The sequence below is a fragment of the Aquila chrysaetos genome, chromosome 8 (genome assembly GCF_900496995.4).
Source record: "Aquila chrysaetos chrysaetos chromosome 8, bAquChr1.4, whole genome shotgun sequence".
NCBI classification, from domain to species: Eukaryota; Metazoa; Chordata; class Aves; order Accipitriformes; family Accipitridae; genus Aquila; species Aquila chrysaetos.
The window spans coordinates 40,554,901-40,578,143 of NC_044011.1; the positions used below are offsets into that span (position 1 = coordinate 40,554,901).

At 43.9% G+C, this 23,243-nt stretch overlaps 1 long non-coding RNA gene across 1 annotated transcript in view; it reads right to left on the bottom strand.

Annotated features, from left to right (window-relative positions):
• Nucleotides 1–23,069, bottom strand: part of LOC115344680 — an 89,500-nt gene extending 66,431 nt beyond the window's left edge. Inside the window, exons 1-4 of the long non-coding RNA XR_003924593.1 lie at nucleotides 21,930–23,069; nucleotides 16,744–16,855; nucleotides 11,180–11,957; nucleotides 1,877–11,139 (exon numbers count right to left, since the gene is read on the bottom strand). This is a non-coding gene — a long non-coding RNA (uncharacterized LOC115344680). The remainder of the gene's footprint in view (nucleotides 1–1,876; nucleotides 11,140–11,179; nucleotides 11,958–16,743; nucleotides 16,856–21,929) is intronic.
• Between the last annotated feature and the right edge of the window lie 174 nt (nucleotides 23,070–23,243).

Consider the following 23,243-nt stretch of genomic DNA (forward strand, 5'->3'; position numbering starts at 1 on the left):
TTGGTAATAAATTAAACTAATTTCCCCAAGTCAAGTCTGTTTTGCCCATGACGTTAATTGGTGAATGATCTCTCCCTGCCCTTGTCTCAACCCATGAGCCTTTCATTATATTTTCTGTCCCCTGTCCAGCTGAGGAGGGGGAGTGATAGAGCATCTTTGATGGGCACCTGGCATCCAGCCAGGGTCAACCCACCACAGATGGGCAAATATTTACTTTAGGTTTGTGTGTATGGAGCCTGATATGAATCTCCACACAAACCCAGCTATTTATCAAGTAAAAAACTATCCCGTTATGAGTCCCTACTCCAGAACCAATATTTGATTTTAATATTATGTGTACAGGCAGTTATAAAATAAACAGGCCTGTTTGCATTGGTAGCTAGGCTCTTGGAGACAGTAAATCAGATACACTGTTGCTCATTTTTCCCTTTCCAGAGCAAGGCTGTACAAAACTTTTAGGAAGAGAATAAGAATTGAACGAACAAGTACAAATCTTTATTTCAAGGCTGAGAAAGATGCAAAGCTGTGCATTTATGAAGAGGCCACTAGCTTATATGAGTGATATAGGCAAAGTAGTTGCCATTGCTTCTACCAGAAAAGACCACCGATTTAACCTGCACTTACCTCAGCTGTCACCCCCATGTGAAGAGTGCTTGTTTCAATAAAATTTCTTTCAGGACTGCAGTGCCTTTACCTAAAGAAATAGGCATAGAATACAATAGACTATTTCAGTTGGAAGGGACCTACAATGACCATCTAGTCCAACTGCCTGACCAATTCAGGGCTGACCAAAAGTTAAAGCATGTTATTAAGGGCATTGTCCAAATGCGTCTTAAACACTGACAGGTTTGGGGCATCCGTCACCTCTCTAGGAAGCCTGTTCCAGTGTTTGACCACCCTCTCAGTAAAGAAACACTTCCTAATGTCCAGTCCGAACCTCCCCTGATGCAGCTTTGAACCATTTCCATGTGCCCTCTCACTGGATCCCAAGGGAGAAGAACTCAGCACCTCCCTCTCCACATCCCCTCCTCAGGAAGCTGTAGAGAGCAATGAGGTTGCCCCTCAGCCTCCTTTTCTCCAAACTGGACAAGCCCAAAGTCCTCAGCCGCTCCTCACAGGATATTCCTCCCAGCCCTTTCACCATCTTTGTTGCTCTCCTCTGGATGCACTCAAGGACCTTCACATTCTTCTTAAATTGTGGGGCCCAGAACTGCACACCGTACTCAAGGTGAGGCTGCCCCAATGCTGAATACAGTGGGATAATCCCCTCTTTTGACCGGCTGGTCATACTGTGTTTGATGCACCCCAGGGTGCCGTTTGCCCTCCTGGCTGCCAGGGCACACTGCTGACTCGTACTGAGCCTGCTGTCGACCAGCCCCCCCAGATCCCTTTCTGCAGGGCTGCTCTTCAGCCATTCCTCTCCTAATCTATATTTGTGCCTAAAGTTACTGTCTTATGTATAGTGCAACACCTCCACCTCGCCTGTCTTGCCTATCCCTCCTGAGCAGCCCGTAGCCCTCCATCCCAGCACTCCAGTCGCTGGATTCATTCTACCAAGTCTCACTAATGCCAATGATATCATAGCTCTGGGAGCTGACCAACACTTGCAGTTCATCCTGTTCGTTTCTCATGCTGCATATGTTGGTGTACAAGCATTTCAGGTACACTCCTGAGCCCTCCATGCTCCCAGGAGCAGTGTAAATGTTCCCAGAAGCATTAACATCCTCAGGAGATGTCATGCCAACCCTTAGCTTACCTACTGCAACCCTGTTGGGATCTCCTCCCTCCACTGAGTCTAGTTTAAAGCTCTCTCGATCATTCCCACCAGCTTACACCAAAAGACGCATTTTCCCCATCCCATCAGAAGCCAGCATACCTTGTGTCTCGAAGGCTCTTCCATGGTTTAAAATCCCAAAGTTTTGGCAGAGGCACCAGTCCTGGAGACAGATGTCGATATCCTTTCCACCTCTGGGAATATCCCTTCACAAATCCCACAGCCAGAAACCTGGGTGGTCGCACGCAGGAACAGGAGCTCGCTCTTTGTGGCTGCACTGGTTCTGCCAGGTGCTAGAAGCAGAGGACACTGGTTTTTTTAGAGGATGGTCACCACGCTGCCCGCTGGGAAATACGTCTATGCTCGCCCCTTACAATCAGCTGGGCTGATTGCTTTCCCCCGCTTAAATCTCCCGCGCTATCCGGTGCGGGCTCCGCCCCCTGCTGTCTGTGTCGTCCAATCAGCGGGTCGGTTGCTTGGGAACGCCCCCCCCGGCTCAGACAAGCCGCTACCTGCCCACGTGTGTCCCGCCAGCGGTGCTCCTCGCGCTGCCCCGGCGTTCATTGCAATCAAAGCAAATCAAAGACAACCTGTAAGTGGTGGTTCAAGGACATGTTTCTTCATAAAACTTGCTTTTCACATCAACTTCACTTCCATTCCACGTAGTTAGATTCAGCATCCACTGATTGCTTTCCACTATCTCCATGCTATTCTTCCCAGTACTGCAGCAAGATAGTATTTTTCTTCTGCTTGATTCTCAAGTATTTCTTGTGTAGCTGAGGGAACTACAGATGCTCTGGAATGTGTTATTGTGCACAGTCAGTGCTAAAGTTTTAGAGGCCATGTATAAAAGGCATGTTTCCAAAAAGCCTCTCCAAACAGATGCTTTGAACCAGGCAGCTCTGATGTTGCAAGCTTTTGCCTCTGTAAATGACCATGATCCAGGATAATTTTGCTCCTAAGACCTTCTTCCGAGTTCTTTTACAGCTTCATGAATCTGAAATAACCCTTTCAAGCTGATGGGTTTGCTCTCGCGCAGATCAGGATCCCAGGGAGAATCTAGCTTGTAATTTTCATTTCTTCCACAGATTTCACTTGCAGTTTATCATTTGCATCTGTAGGCTAGAAGGCTCACTGCAGTCTGGACAGATGTTTTAAAATATATAACGGGTTTGAGAGGAATCATCCAGCTGTGTCCTGCTGGACTTAGTGTCTCCTCTGTGTCATTCCTGTTTCACTCCCTGGGTCCCTCAGGGAAACTAATCAAATTCTGTTTGCTTTGACTAGACAAATGTTTCTTTTCCAGTAGTTTGAACTGCACTATTAGAAAGCCTGTTCAGAGCCCTAATTAAGGTTTCTGCTACTTAAATCAAGTCGAACACCATGCAGAGTACTGAGTAATAAGACTGCTCTCTACAGCAGCTTTTTTTTTTTTTTTTTCCCCTACATAAAGTAAAATAAAGTACACTCATGCAACTCTCCAATCTGCTGTGTGTTTTCCAGCAGCGGTATCCAATGCAAATTCTCAGGGTTTGAGGTCTTGCCTTTTCTGTGCCAGGGGACAGAAAAAGGGGAGGGAGTGAGACATATTGCCTCCTGCATACTGAGATGAGAAACTTGAAAGAGGAAAGTCCTCATTTACATGCCAGAAAGGCTGTAGCAAGTGTGACCTGGTAACGTCCTCCTTGCTCCCTAAAACTCCCATTCAACCTGCAAAACTTAACATGCTATCTGTATTCCAAACCCTACTTTGGATGCTTTTGCTGCAGGGATGTCCTTGCTGTCTTCTCACTGATATACAAGGTGGTCCTCAGAATATGATAAAGGTCACTCTGCTATTGCCATGATGGAGGTGTATTGTTCAGCTGACTTCTTCATAATTCAGTTTCTTCTTTTGGTGGCCTGGGAGGATATATCTTCTCTTGGCTTTTATCTTTCTGGAAAGTAGCAGGTGTTTTCAGTGTCTGTAATTCTTTAGAATAAATAAATTCGTTGCTTCACCTGTAGCTACTGCTTAGTAGTACACCTGCTTATATTATGGCTGGGATGTGCTGATCTCCATCTGTTTTTATTTCCAGATTTCATTCCACTTCCTTACATAAAGAAGAGCCAGTAAATCTCATTTCATCAGAGTGTATTCATAATGAATTCACATCCAAGCCTCTTTACAGACTTTTGGCTTTAGGTATTGTGTTTACACCTCCAAATAGGTAACATTTTTTCTCTTGCACAAGAATAATGTTTTCAAAGGATGTTAGAGCTCACTAAGATAACTGTAATAGTGCCTAGGAGAACTATTCAGTGAACCAAAGCTGGGCTGTGGATTCCCATCTGTAGCCTATCCTGTGCCTTGCACATGAAACCACTCTCTTGCTTCAGTGTGCCTATATTTCTTTAGTGTCATGGTATTGTAACTGAAATACTGCTTCTTCCCATGCTCTAGTAAGCAAGTCTTTTTTCGTGAAGCATTTCCCAGGTCACCAGTATTCAGTTCATGGGCTGCAGCTGGTACTGACTTTTCATTTTTCCTATTGATTTCTCTGCAAACTTCAGTATCTCTTTAGGCCTTCTCTGAACAATGTAAGTGGGTCGATGAGAACTAAACTCTCCAAACACCAGTGCCCTAATTAATGTTCAAAATTAAAGTGCTAATTGTGAAATGGTGTGTGATTCATCTATCTCCATTCAAAAGCCCTTTATCAGTGTGCTTGAGGCATGTTTTCGCTTTGTTTTGAGGCTCCAAAGGGGGATTGCATGAACCTAATAAAATACAGAACTACGTTGGGGGTACCAACACGTGTTGTGACAATGCAGACCTTAGTAGGTCAAACGCTCCAATAGTGTTATGCAAGGGAAAATTATGCCTTTCACTGGCTCAGCTGCAGACTGAACAGCACCTCTGCTCCAGCCTTGGCCAACTGAGGCACAGTCAAATATTACCAGTCCAAGGTGCCTTCAGGTGCTCATTTCTGGAGCAATGAGTGACACTGGTAGGCTTTGAAACCAAATACCAAGCAGTGAAGTACTAACTGCTTGATTGCATGACTTGGGAATGGTGGGAGAGCTGCATTCACTGTATGAGACCAATGCAATTGCTTTCAAGTCTTGGAAACACTGAGGGTAGGGAATTTATGGTCCTTTCTTCTTGCACCAGCTAGACATGAAGACTGGTTTTCCCAATGACTCATCAAGTGCTTTGTATCATTTAAGGCTTTCAGAGAGAAATAATCCATGACATCATCTAACAAAGAAAGCAACTGTAAATGAAAATCAATTGTGCATGGCACCTATTGGGAACAGAAAACCTTTGGTGGCATATATTGAGTTACATTCATTGTTTTAGACCTTTTTTGGCTGATACTTGGTGCCATAGAATTCCAGAGCATGAAATAATTTCATGTGGTGTGTTAGTCAGGGATATCAGAGACTTCTGCATCAGCAGGACAATATACTGCACTTCCCTGTGAGTCATCAAGCCTATTCCCAGCTTTGTGCTGTGACTTGTGTGACCTTGAGGAAATCATTCTGTCTTTCTCTGCCATCCTATCCCTCACCCAGCTATTTTGCCCATCTGGCTGTTCGTGGCAGGGCCTTTTCTTACACTTTACCCATAAATCATCTAGCACCACAGGACTAACCCTTGTTTGGCTCTAGACCTCTTTTATAGGCTTCTGGAGAATATAAACAATAACATCAAGGTATCGAATATCAGTACAGACACAATAACAATGAGATCTGCTTGAAAACAGAGATACCTCCTCAGCAAAGCCCTGCTTTGTGAGCTGTTAAATTAGATTAGGCTTTGGAGAATAATGAAAGAAATCCAAAGTATTGTAGGTCTTTTTCAGCACCTTACACTGCACTCCCAATAAGCTGCTATCTCATCACAAAGGAGCTGATCTTTGGACCATCCTGGTTCAGAGTATCCTCTCCCCTATCACAATTTCCAGGAACTCAGAGAGAGGCCTTGCTGCTTATAAATCAGAAATATTTGGTATGAAAGCATGTTCCTAAAGAATAAGGACCATAACCTTGGATCTGAAATAGCTGAATAGTACAGTCCCAGGCTCCTGAGAGCCTCTCTGCCCCAGCCCATCACTTATTCCTTTGAACAAAGCAACAGCCGCTTCCTAGGAGTTTTGGCACAAGCCTGCCTTGTCCTGGCACTGTAGGACTTTGCTTACATTCATTAGTGCTGTATTGCATTTGCATAAGCAATGTCTTAACAAGCATGGCCCTTTATCACTGTGATTCATGGAAATGACACAGTGGATGGTTGTGCTAACTTTGCCTTGAAATTAGGATGATTTATTCATTAGGGGGGTTCACTATGAAGTCATTGCCATTGCTGTTGTGTCTGCATATAATTAGAAACAAGGGTTGTATAAGAGAGGTACAGAGTAGGATGAAAGGCTCCTGGGGTCCTCCCTTGTCTGTACTCTTCAAAGTGTGCAAGTAGAGGGCGGGAGAAGAGCAAAGCATGGTTCAGATGCACTGATAAAAATTTTGGGGCACAGAGTAGATCATTAAGAATTCTTGTGGTATCCCCTCTAATCTCATTAGTTGTGATGGATTCTGATGATGTCCATGTTGTAATTTCCATTGCTGTTCAGCTTTAGTCCACTTAACGTCCACTTTCTGTGGAATGTTTCCAAGCAATTAGTATTCTCATCTTTTGTCCAAGAGGTCATGGGTTACAGTGCATTACTGAGAAGGATGGGCTGGAAGGAGAGAGAGGGGGGCCAGCATCTCTTCTGCAGAGAAAGAGGGTAAAACACAAGTCAGCTTGCTACAAAGTAACGTGTTGATGTCCCACCCGCTGAGCTCTACAAGGGTGACTGGTAGATTCATACCCTATCTTTTTCACATTAAATCCTAGCTCCATATTCTAGTTTCTCTGAAAGACTGCTGTGGGAGAAAGACCTCAAAGCAATACAGTGCAAGAGGCTTATTTCCATGTCTTTAGCTGAAATTCTGGTTGTGCCTTCTGGAACTGGGCTTTGAAGATCCAGGCCAGGATGGCGGTGGGATGCATAACAGAGCCCTAGGTGGTCCCAGAACACATGAAACTGTGTTTAACAGACACAGCTCACTTAATGCAGTCCCTGAGCTACCTGTGCTTTGGTCTTCCTGCCCCCAGAGACCACATTGGACATAGAAACGCCCACTGACCTTCTCTAGTCCCTCTGCTTCTGAAGCAGGCCTTGGGTTAGCTCCCAAAGGCATGATGTTGGCAGAAACCAGCAGCACTGCCTGGCTCAGGGAGGCCGTAGGATTATTGGCACTCACATACTAAAGCAGCCTGGAAATACCTCCTACCCATCTGCAAACAGCAGATATGTCACCCTCTTCAACACTGAGGGATCTGTGGTGGTGTTGAAGCAGCAGTGACATCTGGCTGCATGAGCCTGTCTTGGATGACACTTCCAATCTCATCACTTATTCACTCCTAGGGAGCCGTGGGGTGATGCACACACTTCTTTTTATAGCCCAATGACATTAGAAATACATGCCATGCTCCGCACCTAAAAATCCCTGGGAATGAGAGGTTGAGCAGGCATCCACCTTGCCCTTAGCAATGCCTGAAAATGCCAAGCTTTTATTCAAGGCTCTAAATAATTAGCAAGCCCATGTGTTGCAGGTTTTTCCTTGCTTTTGGAATTCGAGCTGATGCCCTGTTTTCTCCCCAAACTGTGCAGGGTGGTGGTGGAGAACACAGGTTTCCTGAGGACAGCCTGGGTGTGTTAAAGAGACGTGATAATAAACAAAAGAAAAGAGAGTAGGAGACTTCTGCACACTTTCTCTGATCACTCCCTTCACTTTTTTTCCTTTCAGGCACTAGCTCAACTGAGCAAAGCCAAAGGCATGGTGCCATGTCGAGCATATTAGCTTTGTGGAACATGGTGCAAGTGCTCCCATGCTGAGCAGGGCAGGATGCTGAGCAGGGCTCCCACCAGGCTCCACCCACACCTGTAGCCATTTAAGGACAAAAAAATCTCTGTTTTCAGTAACACGGATGGCATGGAGGGGGACGCTGGGGAGGGGATGAGGAGAGAGGCCTCTTTTCAGATGACGGGTATGTGCACAGGAGCTTCCTAGAAGCATCAGTAAATCACCTGCACACCGCTGGCAATGGTTCATGCCAGGGCCAGAAAAGAGTGTACTGCAGTTCCCCATGCCATCTAATTGGGCAGGGAGTGAATAATGATTTTTGCAGTGTGCATAATCATATTGTGGGACATGTTACCTGAAACATCAGCCATTGTCTCCTATCAAGGGACCCCAGCCTGGCCTGATTTTTGCTCTGACCTACTACAGCGACTAGATCCTGGGAAGAGCAGCGTACCACCAACTTCTGATAGTATTTTGCTATCAGAAAGGAGCAGCTTGCTAGGAGTATTTTAAAACGTCTGTTGGTGGAGAGGTTAAACCCAAATGTTCTTCACATCTTCTCATTCAGTAATAAATTGTGTTGCTCTGCCAAATGCTCAGTCTGTTTCAGGGACAAAGTGTGAACAGTGCCATCAAAATGCAGCCTGACCTCGTTGTGTGCCAAAACACATTTATTTCTCTCCTGAGATATGGTTACAATTTGACAGGAGAAAGTAAAACATTTCTTTCTCTTTCAGGGAAGAGTTTTACAAGATGCTTAAAATTATTTTTTGCTCAAAGTGCTAACCGGCAGAGTTTCAGAAGCTGGCCTGAGTCTGGCAGTGTGCAACTCCATGGAAGTGGAGCAGTGGAAGCCTCTCCCTGCACTTGCAAAAACACAGATTGAAAATAATTTCTATGCTCTCTCCTCTGTCTTTGGCAAGTCAGTTCGCTTATTTCTCCCTCACGCGAATCCTTCTGGCATTGAAGAGGGAGGCACACTGCCTCCTTGATCTGTGAAGCTTTCTCACAGAAGGGGTCAAGGAATTGAGTTTGCCAGAAAAACAGCTTTGGGAAGTGCCCGCTAATCTCAGCTCCTGCTGTGCTGGGGCAGCACGAGCAATTGCTGGCCACATGTTCCAGGCTTGCAGTGAAGACATCAGACTGCATATGTCACGTATATCCCAGGAGATTTGTCACATGGTCAAGTGGGGGAGTTTCCTTGGGAACCATCTTTCGACCTGGGGAAACCCTCACAGCTTTACTTGTATTAATTCCTCGTTCATTCCCAGACCGCTCCGCCTCTCTCTGGCAAAGGACATCATACTTGCCCGAGCAGCTCATGGAGCCAGTGAATGGAGCTGATTCTTGTATCCATAACCTCAGCCTAGTCCTTCAGCAGCCCTCAGGAAAGCTAGTCCAGCCAAATCTCCCTGCAAAGGGATCGTCACCCAGCAAGCCTTTTTTGCAACTCCCTTTGCAAACTGCAATCTAATTTCTTTTTCCTGGTGAGCTCTGCTGCCGTTTAATGCCACCATGTGTCTTAACAGAATTAAGCAACGTTTCTAGGCATCTATGAGATGATGTTGCCAGCCTGTATTGCAAATATTTTAGACATAAAGCAACCACACAAGGAACAAGGTTACCTAAAATTGCCGTTAAACCATAAGGAAGCAAACACAGCCCTCAAAATTGTGTGCAATCCACAGAACAGCAAACTAATCAATGTCACTTGAATGTGACTGAACTGTATGAATCTCTGTCATATTTGCTTTGTGTACAGGATGGTAATGAAAACTGGTTCAGTTTCTTCACACAAATAGGCTTTGTTTATTTTAATAAGATGGATTTTTTTGTACATCCCTCCCCCAGTTTAAAAGATGAAAGTACAGATATGAAAGACTGACTTTTCTCAAAGCTACTGCAAAACTCCTCCAGTAATCCCATTATTAGGAAAAAACAGGATTTGTAAATGACAGCTCAAGTGTTCTGTCTGACTGCAGAATTCAAGATTTTGGAATGGTTATTTAAAAGTATTTAAGTACCTAAGGATTCAGATAAGCCTTAGGTGAGTTTTTCACAGGCAACTCTGGGAATTAGATAACTAACTGTACCTAAATGTGTTTACAAAAATTTGACCCCTCAGGCCCAATTAATTTTTACTGAGCTTAACACAGGATGGAAAGTCTCTTTAAAGGCATTGGCCTGCACTGACTCCTGTTATCTCTGAACTGCCTTTGAGGTTTTGTCACTTGGGTAATCGGACACCATGCAAGGAAATTATTTTTCTAGCAGGGGATGAGGTAGTGGAAGGCTTAATACTGACACCTTATGATGAAGCCCACAATAGCTATGAGACGCTGTTGTCCACTGTGGCTCCCCATCCAAAACTTATTGATGGCCTGGATAGAAATGTCTGGTTCTGAGCCTGAAATTGTGAGTGAAGTTACTGTGTGCCTGGATGGACTGGTTTGCTTGAAGTGATGCAGACACAGGTTAAATTGCATTTTTTTTCTCCTTTTTTTTCTCTGGGCCAAAAAAAAAAAGACAAAAATGGATTTGTGCTCCCTCAAGCAGTCGATAGCATGCTGTCTGTGAGCCACTGAGATGCTGGCTGATGATGTGCTTCCTTTTCCATCTTTCCTGGGATGTTTGTGCTAAGGCACCCCATGAAGAATTGCACCCTAAGAAGAAGATCGTGTCCAGATCTTTTCCTGGCCTCTTTACACTGCTCTAATGTAAAAGGAGGCGTAGGAGATAATCAGGGCCAGGATAATCAAAGTGGATCACTCCCTAGTGGTGGGAAATCCCAGCGGGGTATTTTACACAGTGCCACTGGAAGAAGTGATTGCATTTTTTTTCCATCTACTTGCCTTCCCTTCTGTGCCCTACATGGACAGCACAGCCTAATCAGCACTTTGAGGCCATGGAAAAATTATTGTTGAGGAAAACCCTGAGATTCTTATTTCCCAGGCCTAGGAAGGCTGCTCACCCAAAGGTGTGAGCAGGGAGGGTGACCTGATTTTTTTGCAGGTCTGCCAGGGCTGGCTGACAGCTCCTACTGCCTGTGCTGACACAGATCTGCAGATGAAGCAGCTCTTTTGCTACCTTTGGGGAGTGTGTGTGGGAAAACCAACAATTTACCCTCTAGGTAGACATGCCAGCTGGATTCTTAACATGCAGTAGCTGTTTATAGTTGTGTCTGTAAAGCACTGCTGCTGGGGTGAGGCAAAAAAGACAATCCTCAAGTTCTAAGAAGAAACTTTTACCCCTCGGGTCCTGTCCTTTCTCTGGCATCACTCAGAAACAATGCCAGTGGCAGATGCTGTTTGGTGGCCTGAGTCAGGCAGATGCTTCTCTCACTGCACTGAATCTGGCTCATTCATCCAGATCAGTGGCTGCCTGAACCAACTCGGGAACAGATGACAATTGGGGAAGGGAGGGCACATGTCTCCTGCCTGAAGCCTCAGCATGAAGAGGGTTTTCTGCATGCTCTGTTTCTCACGAGCGAGCCAGAAATCCTGGTATATTAACCCAAGTCCGACACACAGTAAAGGCTCAGCGTTGCTCCTTCATTAGTGGGGATGTGGCCACTGGGACAGGGACCAGCAACAGCTTCAGCATGTGCTCATCTCATCAACAATTCCTGATGAGTTCAGAAAGTAACTCCTGGTGAAGCACATTATTGTATCTTCTTGGCAGCTGACTAATCTATAGATGTCAGAAGAGACGAAATAAACTTGCTTACTACAGATTGGCCTGTCTCTCTTTACTGTATCTCCAGGTGATGGATGAGTGCTACCTGTGATCTTTGAGTAGCAGTTGTATCTTTCAGAGGTCTAACTACAGCCAGGAACTGTAAATGCTGCATTGCTTCACTGACAGAGCAACCAAGAAGCAATAATCTTTGCCTCCTGCAAAGGTTAACTCCTTTGTATCTTCACAGGACAAAAGAGAGTCAGAAACACAGCAGTTCCCAGGTCCATCAGCTGGTTTGCATTGTGAATGGATAGGCCCTGTAGCAAGGGATGATGCCTTTAGAGCTGGAAAGGGCAGACTGATGCCCCATTCTAGAACTGGGTGCCTAATCCTCTTGCATGATGCCTGTTAACTAAGCCAGCAGAACCTGCAGCTGTCCTGCCAACTGGCTTCCCTGGAGATCTCACTGACTTCTGCTGATGGGCCACTGAGTGGAGGGAAGAAAGCATTTGTTTTCATTATTGCTGATGACAGAGCTGTTGCAAAACAGGAAGGGTTGGACCATGAAAGCAGCAGAGCTTGCAAGGCATGCCTGGAGGATTAGCAGAAGGCTCTGGGGGGTAAAAAAAAAAGAGATAAGAGTTGGAGAAGAAAGAAAAAACAGGAATTAGTGTAGAATGATCTTTATCCTTCCCTTTGCTGATCAGAGCTGGAGAACACTGATGCATGCTGTATATTAGAAACAATGCAGAGATTAAGCATGCAAAGCAGAGATATTTCAGTATGCAGGTGCGGTTGTTGAGCTTTCTCAGTCCTCACTTGTTGCCTTAAAAGATGCCATTCTCCCTTGCATTTTATGCCGTGCAAAATGCTGCTATTCTGATTCTGTAGCATGTTAGACTGACTCAGTGCTAGAAGAAACACTAATGCAAACGTTTACCCTTTTGGAAGGTATGCGTGTGTGCACACTGTCAGGCTGATCATATGTCTGACAGATGATGGCTCTAAGGGGGATGTTTGGGTATGTGTGGGCTGTGTGTGGAGGAGAGAGGGAAGTGGCATTTGCAAAATGGTGGCATTAAGGGTAAAAACACTTCAGCAGTAACTATGAACCCCGAGGAAGGATTATTATAAAGTGCCACCAAATTGCTGGGATCCAAATTGCCCTGAATGCATATGGCTGGAGAGTCATATTTTGGACTATTGGCCAGATGTAATCACTCCTTTCCTGACTGCTTCCTCAACACTGCTCTTCCAAAAATAACGTATTTATGTGCCCAGACTAGAACAGGCAGGGGCTGCAGCCAGGCAACTAATGAAAAAAGTATTCCTTTTTGTTTCAAAAAATCATTTGGATGAGGTAACTGAAGGTTGTGTATTGCTGATTTCCATAGCCACAGGTAGCAAAACAGAGAGAAAGCAAAGCAAAAGTAATTGAAATTCTAGGTTTGGCATCAAAGAAGATAGCGAGATAAAAGCTACACCAAAAATGGGGACAAAGGCAGAGAAAATGGGGCAGAAAAACTGGAAGAATAAGAAAACACTGGCCTTTCCTTTTTCTCTATTGAACTTATGGCCTTTTGATTGGGAAAAACACCAGTACTAGGTAGGAATCATAGCTCATTAGATATATTTTCCATATTTCCTAATGCTACAAAGAGAAATGAGGGCCTTTTATACCACAGGCTGTGTGTATGCGTGAAGCTAGCTAGTTCCTGCACTCTCAACACACAGGACAGACAAAGGAAAGAGCATGATTCTCACTTTATAAATGAAATGATAGAGGCACAGAGATTTTTAAGTAATAGGTCTTAAAAGGAGTCTGCAGCAGATCTATGGATCAAACCACAACTTCCTCAGCAATAGCCCAATGCTTTCCCAGATAGACTCTTCCTCCGTGCTCAAGTGTATACCTGAGACCTGTTGCAATGTGTCACAGGCTTGTGTTGAGGGGAAAGGGGGAGTCCAGCAGCAGCAGACCCTCCCTAGATGCCATCAAAAAGGACCTGAAGGGAACAGGAATACTTGCCAGATTTCAGCTTAGTCTTGCAGTGCCTGAACACCACAGCTGTTGTTTCCAAGTTGCCTGACATATCTTGGAGCATATCCTGAAGCCCAGGGACATACAAAATTTGTGTTCACACATGGGTGAATGCACAAGGTGCAGAAGTCAGCTAGCTCCAAATAGCCCCTCTCACCTGTGCTCTGCTTCTTGTGCCATCATTTACTGCAGTTTAAGGCACATCTTGTGACACCTTTGGCATTTCTACATTGATATTCTTATTAATGACTTGTACTATGTTTGTGTCTGTTGGTCCTGACAGATATAAAAGCAATACAGTTAGCCTAAGCTCTAGACTGATCTCATAATTTGACAGCAATACAAACCCATGACCAATCTGGATCAAGTAAGGTACAGATGCCAGAGCTGTGACCCAAGTGCCTTCATTAGGAATGTGGTTACTTGAATTTCCCTCTCTTGTCAGTGAAGAGAAAGACAAAAACACCTCCAGAGAAAATCTCTTTCTTGTGAGTCTAGAGCAAACTCAGTTCAATGCCTAAGTTAGGAAGAAAAAAAATCCTCTAACACAGGAATCCAAGCATTATGGCAGGCAGAGTCACTGGAACTTCTTAAAAAGCATAGCTCTTGGCTCTGGTGCACGAAGTGAAGCCTTGTTTCTTTCTATTCAGAGCACAAGCATTCATTTGCTACAATTCCCTTTTGCTGTGATTTTATTGCTTGTTTCTTTTCAAAATTCAACAAAACATTTGGAAAAAAAGAACTCCACACCTAATCCTCAAACAAACAAGCAGCTTCTTGCTTCTACTGCATGGAAGGAACTATGCATTCAGCATGGTTAAAACCCAACAAAATTGCAGGTAAAAAATATGAACTGCTATTTAATTTTGGTTGCACCACGTTGAAAACTTCTGCACAATGAATCACAGAGTGATCTTGAGCTCCTGTAATTGCAGGTGATATACCAGAAGTGAGCACCAGCCATAATGCTGTCTTGTTGTAAAGTCTATTGGCCCTGGTGTCATCCCCTGGGTTCTGCGTTTGTTTTGGGGAGAGAAGATTCCCATGGAAATGCAAATGTACCATTGCAGGCTGCACTGTTCTGACTGTATCATTTTTAGGTTAACTCCAGCCTGTTGATACTCAAGAATGGAACCAGGAGTCATTCCCTTCTCTCCAGCTTCCCTACAGAAGCCTCTGTCTCTCTATAGATGCTTATGGCTCTCCACATCTTAACATTACTGAACCAAAAGCAGAAAGCAGAAGCAAGACCCTGTTTGACTCTAGAACTGTCTCCATTGTGGCACAGAGTGTGATAACAGTGTGAATGATGGTGGTAGTGGTTGTAATTTCTATGCCATCTTTCAGGTCTGCTTGCAGGAACTTGATTTCTCTGAAGACTGCTCAACTGCTCTAGACACAGAGCACTGGTTCCATATTTTATCTCTGTATTAAAGGAAAGGAATATTAACCTCTTTGCCTTCAAATTTCTGATCCAGACCCTCACTAGCATAGATCAGTGTAACTCCATTGATTTTTAACTACACAGTGATTTACACCCTTGAGTTGTGGTCCTTTTTTGCTATGATTAGAAGTTTTGATTGTTCTGTTTTCCTGCTGACAACTAGTCATACCCAAGTGATCCAAATGCAACTGGTGAGGTGACTGACAGTTGTACTAGCTGCTGCTTCACCCCCTACCTCTTCTGTTCAGATCCTCAAGGTAAGCTTGCATCAATAGGAGTACTACATAGACTATAATTTAAAATCTATTAACTCTGAACATCAGCACAGCACATAAACTTAACTGGCCCTTGCAATACTGCAGTAAGTTCCTGTCCCTAGTTATTCCTATAAATCATCCTAGATAGCCTAGGACCCGATCGATGGAAAGAAATTATACCATAACATTAGATTTCATCATACATGACTTGAATGATTACTTTTCTGTCTTGTGGTATGAAGAATCATGAAATTTAATAGTCTCTCTGTGCCCAAACGAAGTGTTTATGGGGCAGTATTACCTATCCTGTATCTCATACTTTAAACCATACATTAACTTCTTTGCACTTACAGCCGGTCAATCGTTTTTTAAATTTGCTGTTGTATCAAAAATACCGAAACTTTATGGGATTTTTTTTTTTATTGTTTTACAGTCTCCTTCTCTAGAAACCTTTTAATGCCCTTTCCATAACAATGTTATGCCCCACTAGACTTTGTCTTGTGCATCTGCACACAGCTGGTCAGGACTTAGCTCTGGCCAACAGCTCTCACTTAACACATAGTTGGCCTTGTGCAAATAGGTTGATGCTCAGAGGCAGGGGCAGGATGGGCATAGGTTGTATCAATGTGTCTGTTCCTGGGACAAATTAATGTTTCCATGCTTCAGAGCTGTCAGGTTAACATGACCTAATGTGGACCATCCAGAGAATACAGCCTCAAAAAGCTAACTGGGCTTAGTAGATTTTACTAAACACTGAATTGTCTCAGCTTTGGTGATAAAGCCAGTTAAGGGTTCAAGCTGAGATTTTATATTGCAAATATTTATCTGTGCCATCAAATGCCTTTGACAATTTGTGCCAAGTAACTGTGTATATGAAGCCTTGGGAAAGAGAAACCCGACATCCTGTGTTTTGTTCTTTGGTCTCCTTACTGACCTGCTGGTTGGCATGCTTAAAATTCACCCACCTGTGCAATTATATGGGTGGAATATTTTATGCAGCTGCAATGAGGAGACACTATTTCACCTCTGAGGACTTTTTTTAATACCTTGTTTTGAAGCCAAATCAATACGTATGCAGTTAGGTTGGGAGTAGAGAACAGGACGAACTACTACGGTTAGAAAAGAGCAAGATGCGTGCATGTGGAGCACCGGGCCTGCTCACATCCCACAATGATCTAGCTCTCTGCAGGCGCAGAGCTCCAACTTCTCCCTGAATACCAGTGAAAACAAGAGGTGAATGAGGCCCCTTGATCCTCACTGTAAGCTTCGCAGCTGACCCCTTCTAGCAATGAAAGGGACCTCTCAAACCACCTGCTGTCATTGCAATAATGAACCAGGGAAGCCAGTGACTGTGGCATTTCTGTAAAGCAGATTGCTCCCCATTAGACTGGAGTTGGTATGATTTCCCTTAGTGCCTCTGATTAGATGGAAGTGTCTTCATATTTTCATCTGTGGCCTGAAGGTTATTGATGCATACGAGCAAAGGAAGATTAATGCTTGCTTAGTTAAAACTGTGCACTTAGAAAGATCTGGTTCCAGCTTTGAGCCTTACTATAGATTTTTGTGCAAGTCACAGGTAGATTTCAGAGGTATTTTGATCCTTGAAGATGCAATCTTTTTGACCTTGACATTCTTATAAACAACATCATACACTTACCTGGTTTTAGGCAGCAAAATCTCTTCCTTAATCTCTTTGGTTCCCAGCTGTCAAATATTTCTTTGTATCTTGGAAGCTTCAGAGATTAATTTGTTTATATAAATGGTATAGTCTGTGGTGTAAGACATAGGGAGGAAAACATCTTTATTAGTAGAGGATAGCTAACAAGTTTTAAACAAGAAATGTTTTTTGATGCAGTTACCTCCACATCAGGGGAAAGGGCGTGGGGGAGGCTGATTTTCCATTTCCTTAGAACTGGCAGAAATTAAAATTTTCACATTTTTATGCATTCCATAAAAAGGAAAGAAAAAAGTCTTTAAAAAATCTACTGTAACAAAGTTCAGACTGTCAAATTTTTCAAATTATTTTGATGTTGAAAAAATGCATGTCATTTTGAAACGACCTTCTGAAATGAACCCCCCAAACTACTCTGAAAACCTCACAACAGTGTGTTTTGACACTAAGGCACTTTGCTTCTATTATGCATATGTGAAATGTTGTCAGAATTGACACATATTTCTAAAACATGTCAATTTCAACAAAGACAGAAGCTTTTGTTAGATTATATAGTAAAATGGAAAAAAAAAAAATTAAAATCTCAGCCTCTTCACCCAGCACATGTCAGAAGGAAGAGCATGCAAGGACACAGCAGCAGATCTTATGATCTAGGTTGCACCACCCCCGCTCACTCGCCGGCATTAATGTTCACATCAGCCCTTCCTGAAAAGCTTCTATCGGCTCTCTTCAGAAACAGGTCTCTGTCAGAGAGCTGAGACTATGGGGACAGGTTATGAAAACCAGTTCAAGACAGGCTAAAAAAGGCAAATTGCAAAACACATGTGCGACCACTAGTGAGTTAGAGCAGTCCTGGGGCGGGGGTGGTGGTGAGAGTGGTACTGCACCATCTAACGAGCCTCCCTGCTGATGTTCAAACCCGATCAATTTGCAGCTAATCACAACCCCAAAGCAGAGCATTTGTGGTCAGTGAAAATCAATTGAGGGATATGTGACAGGATGGAAAATACTGTAGGGCATGCAGCATATTGCCTTTGGGTGAAGACTGCCCCAGCTCCCAGATCTGGGATCTGAGTCACAGTAGAGCAGAGGACACCACATCTCTGTTCATGCTTTCATCCTGCAGTCTCACCTGGACTGCTGACTCTTAAACCTAATATGAGAGCACACAGGCTACTGGGAAAAGTAGAGAGTCACAATTCAGGACAGCACTGTGCTCTGAGGCCCAGGCTCAGGCAAGGGCTGCTGCAGAAAGCCAGAAGGGGCAGGCTTACTCCTCTGGAGCTGCTACAACCTGCGGGTGGCCACTCTGCAAGGCATCATTCTTCCCTTGCTGCGTGCTTGCTCTGGACAGCATTGTTATTGGCACATACCCTAAACCAGCAGCAAATTAGAGTCTGCCTTGTGGCAACTTTATATATACTTTCCATTTCTTGTCTCTCAAATACCTGTCCAGAGCAGCTCAGTGCCTGTGCACTAGGTATGTGGGTGGATTGTATGTATGGCTGGCTGCACAAGAAACACTACCTGTTTCTCATCGTGTAAGGCTTAATCCTTCCAGCTGTAGGTAAAACATCAATTTTCTTCTGTTTGGAAATCGAAAAACTAACGATAATTCTATAAATAGCAGTGACAGCATTTCCCGAGATGGTTTGCAGAACAAGAATTGCATATGAGGAATATTGGAGTGAGCTCAGTACCTTTGAATGTAGCTGCTTAATTTGTGTGTTGGGGCAGGCTCATAATCTGGAACATGAGCAGCATGAGCTCACGTCTGCCTCCAAAACAGTGTGTAAATGTACTTGGTATATTTAGAAACTCAGCATAGTTTGAGAACTTTGACCTGAAATAGCCCCTTGTTTCAGTCTGTGACACCCAATATTATTTTATCATGGCTTCTCATTATTACTTACTGTTAGTAACAGTGGAGCCAAGCACATCTGTGTTGCACAAAACTAGACCAACGTGCAGTCTGTGCCCTGGGAGTCCTTCAGTGCAGAGCTCCCCAAGTGTATTCTGTGGAACTTAATGTTGTAAATTCTGTGCTGTAAAGGGATATAGCTGACTTCAGGACTTCGTGCTAAACCCTGATTTGACTTTCTACTTCATCTCCTCATTTTCCCACCCACTTTTTCCTCCTCCTTATGTCACATTTGTTTTACATTTAGTCGTTACAGAAACTTCAAGTTTTGCAAATGTAATAATGATTTTCCCTCTAGAATATTGAGTTTCCCTTGGCAACTGTCTCAGCTCCTGGATTCAAAAATGTATTTTCTTGACCTCTAAATAGGAAAAAGACAGCAGCTGTAATGCAGATGAAATGCATCCTACGTCATGTGGGATTCTCTTCCAAGTCCTGGAAGCTACAAGCAACTTCAGTTCTGTCTCCCTCTTGCCTTTTTTACTTTTTTGTTAAGAAGAGTTGAAATCTAGTATAATCACATGAGGAACTCCAGGAACCTGGAGTCTAGGCATGGGCCTGTCATACCTAATACTTAATGTAGCATGTCAGTGCTCCCTTCAAACTTAGCCGCACTTGCTGTCATTTCAGCAAAGCAGAAACCTGACGTATATCTTTCTTGAGATGAGTTTTGTCCATACCCTGGCTGCCTTGTGGGTTTGGACGGAGAATGGCAGCAGTCTTTGCTGCTGCAACAAAGCAACAGGAAGAAAACCTGCTCCATAGCACAAGGACCTCCCTGGCCGTTAGTGGCACCATCAGCTGCTCTTTGTAGGCTGTTGAAAGTCACTTATGAGCAACGTACTCCAAGGAAAAAGAAGACACTATGAAGGGAACACTTACACTGGCATTAGGCTTAAAACCAGAAGTAATTTCCTAAACCCACCAGAGTGTGCTCCATAATGAAAGCATCCCACATCCCCTCTGACTGGCTAGTGTCACTCGGGTGATGAAGCTTTTAAGTACTTGGGCGGGAGGAGGTGATGTTGTAGTGGTGTTTCATTCCTAACACCAACCAATCTGTCCCAGCAATAAGGACGTCATCTCACTATCATGATTTCATCTCACAGATAAAACAGATGCTGTCTGGGCTACAAAACAAAAAAGCAGCTCATTTCAACAGGAGCTGAAAGATAGACAGAGGAAGATGGAAACTGTCATGCAGAGGATAGAAATGGAGTATTGCAACGCAGGTAAGTCATTCTCATCTGACTGTTAGTGCAACCACAGCTCCTTCCAGCTGTGCAGATGATGGCCTAACCTATGGCCACAGCACCTTGGTTGCATCCCCAGGAGAACTCCTTCTTTAACACATCAAGTAGGGACTATGATGAACATCTCTTATTCAAGCCATGCTGGAAACTCACATGCAAAGACCTGGCAGTTCTGCCTGAGGGGGAAAGACCTTTTTTTTTTTTTACAGATGGAGGTTTATTTTTTATTATATGATTTAAACAGCTAGGAATGACAGAGAGTAACTATGTACAACCAAACAGGATTACCTCCCAAATGATTATGAACTTGCCCAAGACATGAGGATAGAAGCCAGCGAACTAAAGCACCTCCTTAATTTATGCAAGATCTGAGTCTAAACTGCCAGCTACTTTCTAACATGATGGGTCAGTTTAAAGTCACAGGACTTGAACCACAGCTTTTGAGCATTATTAACCTGTTTTCTTTGTGCTCTTATAAATAAAACAGTCAAAAAAACCCTCCTGAGAACATTTTGTAATAGGCAGTTGACTCCCAAGGACAGACATGAATTCTCAGGTCAGAGCAGGAGCATTATCTCCTCCTTGAATGTAAATCCCAAAGAAACTGTGGGCCCAACAGCAAGGCTGTGATAATACTGAGCCAGTGTCACTCAAATGTGACAGTGCTCCAGAAAAGAAAACTCCCTCCTCTTGACCATAGGCAGTGAAGGTTGGAAGAGCTAGGAAATATGTTCATGTTTAAACACATTCTGCTGTGCTTTCATCCTGAATATCCAGCTTCCGTGTTGAAGGTCCACTATAAAAAGAACATTTTAAGACATCAGTTAATGGTTCTTCAGAATTTATTCTTATGATGAAAACAAACATTTTTCTCACAGATTAGTGAGCTCTCCAAAGGCTGTCCATGTCTTCCTGAAAGATGAGGGCAGGGTGGGATTCAAGCATCAGGGTGAACAAGGGGAAAAACTTTCTGCATCCTGGACTGGAATCACTAGGAAGCCTCTTTGTGGCTGATAAAACTCAGCCCTTCAGCAGAATTAAAGTGACGGAAGGCTGATGATTTCATTCTTTAAAATACTAAACTGTAAATTCACTAAACATCCTGGGATTTCATGACCCATAATAGTTCTATCATTCTTTTACAGCCTAACATACAATAAGGATATTATATCCTAAGTTTGCTTCATTATACTGTATAATACAAAGAACAAAAGGATTTCAATGGCAATATAAACATTTTGGATTGCTTTGCAGTAGTGTGCACATTTTTAGTTTTTTTCTGCAACTGAATAGACTCAGATTCCTGCCCTTGTAGTCCTGCTCAGCCTGCCAACTAGTGAGAAGTACCATCACTCCACTGAGGTCAGTGATTTGTGCCTGGTGAATATCTACCCTCTGCATTTCTTCCTGCTGGAATAAATGGCTTACGTAATAATTGGCACAGAATAACAGAATGGTTGAGGTTGGCAGGGGCCTCTGGAGATTATCTAGTCCAAACCCTAGTTGGGCAGGGGCAGCTACAGCAGGTTGCCCAGAACTGTGTCCAGCCAGGTTTTTAGTATCTCCAAGGATGGAACCCCACAACCTCTCTGGGTGATCAACTACCCTCACAGTTTAAAAAAGGTTTGGTTTTTTTACTGCTCAGTCAGAATTTCATGAGTTTCAATTTTTACCTATTTTCTCTTGTCCCGTCACTGAGAAGAGTCTGGCTCCATCTTCTTTGCACCCTCTCATCAGTACAACATCTGTTTCCCTCCTAAGCAAACCAACATGCTAGCTATCTCCAGAGGAGATCAAAGTGCTGCCAAGCGAGAAGACAAGACATGCTGCTGGGATGAAGATACTAGAGCTGGTACAGAAGTCTACTAGTTCTGACAGCTGGATACAACTGGGTTGTGCATAGATTATAGTTATTGGTCAAGAAAATTAATTGGCAGTGAAAAGCCACGCTGGTTGTGACTGAGAAACCAGTGTGGGAGATTTCCTGGGGGTCCCACCTTGGTTTAGTTGTGTTGATGAGTTCAGAGGAATAACAGTGTTACAGAGGTGGCTGAATGCAGCAGATGACCTGCTTGTCCACTTCAGAGACTGCTTCAGCCCACTGCAGGCTGTACAGCTTGGACTTCTCCAAAATGGTCTGTGCAGAGATGATAAACCCTTCACAATCTGCAGGACCAGTGTGTCTTTCTTTTTTAATTCCTCCTATAGCACAAAAAGAAGGCAGAGCCAAAGAAGATATACCTTCTTATCAGGGAAGATGAAGCTCATCTCTGAGTGGCTGGTGTAGGAGGTGCATTGGAATTGCAAGCCTTTCTGAAGTCAGAAGTGAGCTGGAACATGTGCAACTTGCCATTTTCCTTTCTATGTTAGCTGTCACTACCCTGTTCAGTCAGAGCAGTACAGAGACGAGGAAGCTGTCTGTAAGGGAGCTAGCTCTGCAACCATGACTCGTTCTAGCACTTACCCTAATTAACTCCAGAGAGAAGCAGCACTAATGAAACTGCACTGCTGCCAGGACCTATGGTGGTATCTCTGTAAGGGGCTGCACAGTGTTATGCAGACCTTGCTGCTTGGAAACAAACACCTATACAACTCAAGCTGACAGCCCTGGGCAACACCAGGCAGTGTGCGAAAAGCATCTGAGCAAAGAAAGTGTAGCCAGCAGAGCACGTATAGGAACCCAGGCCATGTTAGCTGTTAGGCACATTCTTGGTAGTTTACAAATCTCCTTGGCAGTAGATAGTCAATTCATCCTGCAGCTGTTGCAGGAATTGCCTAACAGTTTAAGAAGCTGCTGCTTCTGCTGTGAGTTCCTTCCCTATCCCTCTTTTCCTCTTATCTGTGATGAAGGTTTCCCCCTTACATCCTGCCAGCCCTAGGGTGCCAGGTTTTCTCAGTTACTTGGTAGCATATCAGACATGTCATCTCCTTTCCTCTGTGCCCTCCCTCACATGGGGTGGACTCCCTGAAAATACACCCAACATGCCCTGCTGCTGGGGTGTTTTGGGCTAGCTAGCCCTGACATTAGTTTGCACGTGGTAGTGTTCTGGTTTCAGCTGGGATAGAGTTAATTTTCTTTCTAGTAGCTGGTACAGTGTTGTGTTTTGGGTTCAGTATGAGAATAATGTTGATAACACACTGATGGTTTCAGTTGTTGCTAAGTAGTGTTTCTACTAAGTCAAGGATTTTTCAGCTTCTCATACCCAGCCAGCAAGAAGGCTGGAGGGGCACAAGAATTTGGGAGGGGACACAGCCAGGACAGCTGACCCAAACTGGTGAAAGAGGCATTCCATACCATGTGACATCATGCC